Source organism: Nyctereutes procyonoides, unplaced genomic scaffold, assembly GCF_905146905.1.
Source record: "Nyctereutes procyonoides isolate TBG_1078 unplaced genomic scaffold, NYPRO_anot_genome, whole genome shotgun sequence".
NCBI classification, from domain to species: Eukaryota; Metazoa; Chordata; class Mammalia; order Carnivora; family Canidae; genus Nyctereutes; species Nyctereutes procyonoides.
The window spans coordinates 14,445,081-14,450,826 of NW_026575082.1; the positions used below are offsets into that span (position 1 = coordinate 14,445,081).

The 5,746-nt window shown below is 43.6% G+C and overlaps 1 pseudogene; it reads right to left on the reverse strand.

Annotated features, from left to right (window-relative positions):
• Positions 1-872: 872 nt before the first annotated feature.
• On the reverse strand, positions 873-1,386 carry LOC129514420 (ubiquitin-conjugating enzyme E2 C-like; annotated as a pseudogene).
• Positions 1,387-5,746: the final 4,360 nt, after the last annotated feature.

A 5,746-nucleotide genomic window follows, 5' to 3' on the forward strand; every position in this document is an offset into this window, starting at 1 on the left:
AAAGTGTTGCTCAGAAATCAGATCATGATATTAATGAGTCTGTCTCAAGGCACACAGCACCAGAGGGGTACGAGAGTGAAAGGGAAACAAAGTTTGAAAGGCAGTCTGGAAAATCCTTCTTATCATCAGGTGTGTAAAATAACACATTCTTTTTGTAAAATTCAATCCTTTGATATCTTATCAAAAGTGAAAGTTTTCTCCTAATCAGGAACACAAGAGAATGCAATTATATATATACTGCATATTTTAAAACCTTTTAAAAATAAGGATTGGGGGCAGCCCTGGTGGCTCAGCCGTTTAGTGCACCTTTGGGCCAGGGCGTGAGTCCCAGGATCGAGTCCCACGTCGGGCTCCCGGCATGGAGCCTGCTTCTCCCTCTGCCTATGTCCTTGCCTCTCTCTCTCTCTCTCTCTGTGTGTGTCTCATGAATAAATAAATAAAATCTTTTTTTTTAAAAAAAAAAGGATTGTTCAAAATCAAATTTAGAAGGTTTTTTTTTTGTAAAAAAAAATGTATTTAATATATTCATCACAAGGGCTCAACCAGAGACTTAATTTAAAAAACAGAAATAAAGGGGATCCCTGGGTGGCTCAGTGGTTTAGCGCCTGCCTTCGGCTCAGGGCATGATCCTGGGTCCTGGGATTGAGTCCTGCATCAGGCTCCCCACAGGGAGCCTGCTTCTCCCTCTGCCTGTGTCTCTGCCTCTCTCTCTGTGTTTCTCATGAATAAATAAAATCTTAAAAAAAAAAAAAAAGAAACAAAACAAAAATGACACTACAGCATAAGATACAGAGTCCTAGACAGAAATGAAGGAAAGGATAGACCATCTAAGGAGAAAATAAAAAGACAACATAAGGAGAGAGGCTGTTCAGTCAGGGTTCTTGTCTGACCTGCTTTAAGTAGATTTCTTGCAGACACTTCTTAGAGGCTGTAGGGGTTCCTTCAGAGTTTGGCAGCATGTGTGTGCAAAAGGCTATCAGGTGTTGGGTTCTCCTAGCAGGCTCTGGATGGACAGCAGGATTGTCCTTCAGGATGTCCAGGCAGATGTTACCCTGGGTGCCCACGCTGGGGTGCTAGCAGGGCACGAGGAACTTCACTGTGGGCGCGTTGTAAGGGTAGCCATCGGGGAACTCCAGGGAGAGCTTATTATAGCTCAGGTCTTCACGTACTATGCCAGCTGCTCCCTGGATGGTCCCCATCGATTTGAAAAAGGTGGTCTGATTTAGGGAAGGCAGAAATTCCTTTGTGGCCAGACTTCATAAAGGTCGTCAACCTCTGCCATAGCCTCTTGCCCAGGGGGCCCCAGGCAGCAACCCCACTGGGCTTAGCACCTTTGTGGGTGGCGGCCACGCTGGCAGCAGCTGGGTCATGGTTCTGGGAGGCCATCCAGGTGGCGTGGGCAGAGAGACAGCAACTCAGAGAGCTTGGCTGCAACACAAATTTAGAAGATTCTTGTGTTTGTGGAGCTCAGACTGCTAACAGGATTACAAAACAGTAAGGAAGCCTGTTTGTGAATATACCAATTTTATGCATTTTATGCATGTAAGCTAAAAATAATTTAAAAACTGAGATCAGTCATGCTAGAAGGAAGAATGACTATTTTTCTGTTTTCTCTGTGGAACTTATTGTATAAAATAATAGTAACAAGAAGAGCTGATCAAAAAGCATGCAGCCAAAAAATGTAAGAATAAAAGTATTATAGAGGTGTATCAACATTGAAATAATTTATTTTTTTTTATTTTATTTATTTATTTATTTATGACAGTCACAGAGAGAGAGAGAGAGGCAGAGACACAGGCAGAGGGAGAAGCAGGCTCCATGCACCGGGAGCCTGACGTGGGATTCGATCCCGGGTCTCCAGGATCGCACCCTGGGCCAAAGACCGGCGCTAAACCACTGCGCCACCCAGGGATCCCCAACATTGAAATAATTTAAAATATGATCTATTGTATTTGCCAGCTTTTAAAAATTGTGATTTGATGTCATCTCTTTTTCCATTTCATTTTTAATTTTTTAAAGATTTCATTTATTTATTCATGAGAGACAAGAGACACATGAGAGGCAAGAGAGAGGCCAAGAGAGAGGCAGAGACACAGGCAGAGAGAGAAGCAGGCTCCATGCAGGAAGCCCGATGCGGGACTTGATCCCAGGACCCCCGGATCATGACCTGAGCCAAAAGCAGACACTCAACTACTGAGCCACCCAGGAGTCCCTCTTTTTCCATTTTAAATGTAAATTTATTTTTATATTTCATTTTAATTTTTATTTCTACTATTCTTCATTTTTAAGACACACACACCCCAATTATATAAACTTCCGGTGCTACAGTAGCCACTCCTGCTTAGTTTTCTTCACTGATTCCTCCTTTTCTCTCTCTCTTTCCTCTTTCTAAATGTTGGAAAGCCCCAGGACTCAGTTGTTAAACTCTTCCCTATCTGGATTCACTCCCCAGGCACACAGGCAGTCAGGGGCTAACCAGAGAAGCACAACCATAATGAAATTGGGATTTATTGTTGGAATAAGACCTTACACAATTGGGAAGAAGGTCTGAAAGGAGGCAGAAGAGATTGGAGCAGAGTTCCTAACTAGGAAGCCCTGGGTCGGAGGACAGAGTTGGGGCTTCCAAAGGCACATCTACCTGCTACTGTGGGACTGTAGTAGAGAGATGGAGAAGTCTATATTAGTATTATTATTATTCTGAGTCTGATGGTGGGCTTGGGGCTGCTATTGGCCAAGAAGGCCAAGAGTTGGGAAGAGGAGTTGGATGCAGAGTGGGAGAGAAGAGCATGAGCTGGATTCCACCAGTGCCCGTGTCTGTCTCTGTCAGCATCTTTAGAGAGTAGATGGCTCTCTGTCTACACCCTTCAGAGAGTAATGATGGCTGCTTTGCCTCAACCTCCCAATTTCATGCACATATAATTTTGGTCAGTGCTAACCTGGAACCACACAAGGAAAAAGATTTTGGGATATACTTTAGTTTAGCTAAGTGAACACAGTTCAAAAGCACATGCTAAGTAATCTCACTTTGTCTCATGGCTTTAATTCCACCCATATTCTGATGATTCACAAATTTATAATCCCTGTCTGGCCTTCTCTGGAATACAGATTTATATCTAATTCCCTCAAGTCACTACTTGGATATTTCATAGAATTTTCAAACTTAACATATTTAAAAAGTGAGCTTCTACTCTTCTTCCCTGAGCCCATTCTATTTTTTTTTTAAGATTTTATTTATCTATTCATGAGAGACACAGAGAAAGAGAGAGAGGCAGAGACACAGGCAGAGAGAGAAGCAGGCTCCATGCAGGGAGCCTGATGTGGGACCCAGTCAGGGGACCCTAGAATCTTGCCCCGGGCCGAAGGCAGGCGCCTAACCGCTGAGCCACCCAGGGATCCCCCCTGAGCCCATTCTTTCCAGAATCTTCCTCTGAGGTGTAGGTTTCTGGCTAAAAATCTCAAGATTGCCCTTTACTCCTCTCTCTCTCTCCTACCCAACAAGTAATTGATCAGAAAACCCCATTGGCTGTTCTTCAAGAAATATCCATGACTTACTCCTTCTATAGTAGGCTGGAAAATTGCCCTCACCCCCCCCAAGAGATTCATACCCTAATCCCTAGAATCTCTGAATATTACCTGAAATGGCTTTTAAAAAGGCAAGGGAGGCTGTGGTGGATATTGATTAAGGACCTTGAGATGGGGAGATTATCTGGATTATCCAGGTGAGACCTAAAACAATCACATGTATCCTTAAGGAGGAGGCAGAGGGAGATTTAGGGTCTCCTCAAAGGAGAAGGGGATGTGTGAAAATAGAGCAAAGAGAGACTGGAAGATGCCATCCTTGAAGATTAGAATGATATGGCCACAAGTCAAGAAATGCCAGCAACTACCAGAAGCTCCAGCAAGAAGTGGAGTCTAGAGAATGCACAGCCTTGCTAACACCTAGATTTGGGTTCAGTGATACAGATTTTGGACTTCTGGACTACAGAACTGAGAGAGAATAAATTTCTGTTGGTTTAATGTCAAGTTTGTGAGCATTTGTTACAGTAGTCACCAAAACTAATACAATTCTTTGCCAATTCTTCTCTGGCAACTGTTGCAGAGTGCCACCATCTCTTGTCTGGATTATTCCACTAGCCTCCTTGTCTAACTGACCTCTCTGTTTCATCATGGCCCCACTCACTATGATCTGGTCTCAGCACAGCAGCTAAAGTGTTTCTTTAAAAATGTACTTTAGGGGGTGCCTGAGTAGTTCAGTCTGTTGAGTGTCGAACTCTTGGTTTCAGCTCAGGTTGTGAACTTGGGGTCATGGGATTGAACTCCGAGTCAGGCTCAGTACAGAGTCTGCTTGAGATTCTCTCTCTCCCGCACCTGCCTTTACCCTCTCCCTACTCACCTACTCTCTCTAAAATAAAATGTTTTTTAAAAGATTTTTTAAAAAAAATGTGATTCAGATCACGTTACTCATTTTTCAAAACCCTTCAGTTGTTTCCCTCCTCTTACAGAGTACAATATGCAATTCTTATCATCAGCTTACAGAGCTCTAAGTTGGCCCCTTTTTACCTGGCTGACTTTATCTCCTACATTCCACTGCAGTGATATTAGCTTCCTTGATGTTCCTTGAGCATATGAGGTGTGTCCCTGCCCCCCCCCAGGTGTGTAAGAAGGCTTACTTCTTCACCTGATAGATCAGACCTTCTCTGACTACTCTTTTAAAAACACCAGCCTTCCAACCTCACTCACTCATGTCATAATGCTCTTCCCTCCTCACTTCCTCCACAGCCATATTAAATTCTGACATATGTATTCTTGCTTAGTTATTTAATTCTCCCACCCACCCCCATTAGAATGTAAGCTCTGTGAGGGCTGGGATATCAATCAGGGTTTTTTTTTTTTTTTTCCACCGCTGTATCCCCAGTGCCTAGGTCTATGGCACATAATGGATGCCGAATGGTATTTGTTGAAGGAATAAGTTATCCAATAATTCTTAGTTAGTTTTTAAAATTAATTTATTTACTTGAGAGAGAAGAAGAGAGAGAGCACAAGGGGGAGGGCGTACAGAGAGAGAGGGAGAAGCTGACTCCCCACTGAGTAGGGAGCCCAATGTGGAACTCTCTCCCAGGACCCTGAGATCATGACCTGAGCGGAAGGCAGATTTTTTTTAAGACTTTATTTATTTATTCATGAGAGACACAGAGAGAGAGAAAGAGAGAGAGAGAGGCAGAGACACAGGCAGAGGGAGAAACAGGCTCCATGCAGGAAGCCTGACGTGGGACTCAGTCCTGGGTCTCCAGGATCAGGCCCTGGGCTGAAGGTGGCGCTAAACCGCTGAGCCACCTGGGCTGCCCAGAAGGCAGATACTTAACCAACTGAGCCACCCAAGTACCCCACTAAGTTAGTTTTATATTATAAACATTTCACTCCATTGAAAGGTCTTGCACTGAGTTGTAATCAGCAATCACCCAACTCATTCCTTGGTTTCATTATTATTCTCTAGAGATAGTAATGCTTCTGTTTTCCCAAATATCACTCTGGTCAGCAATTGAATCATGCGTTGGATTCAGTTGTAATGTAAGTAATGGGACTATCATGCTTCCCAGAAATGAAGGCCTTCTCTCCATTTCTGTTTTCCCCATTCCCCTACTTTAAACTAGGAGGGGCTCAAGTGGGAATTTGGTGTTCCTTGAAAGGGTTTTCCTGATCCAGTAGTTTTTGATCCCGGCTGTGGGTTTAATAACCACCATTCCTC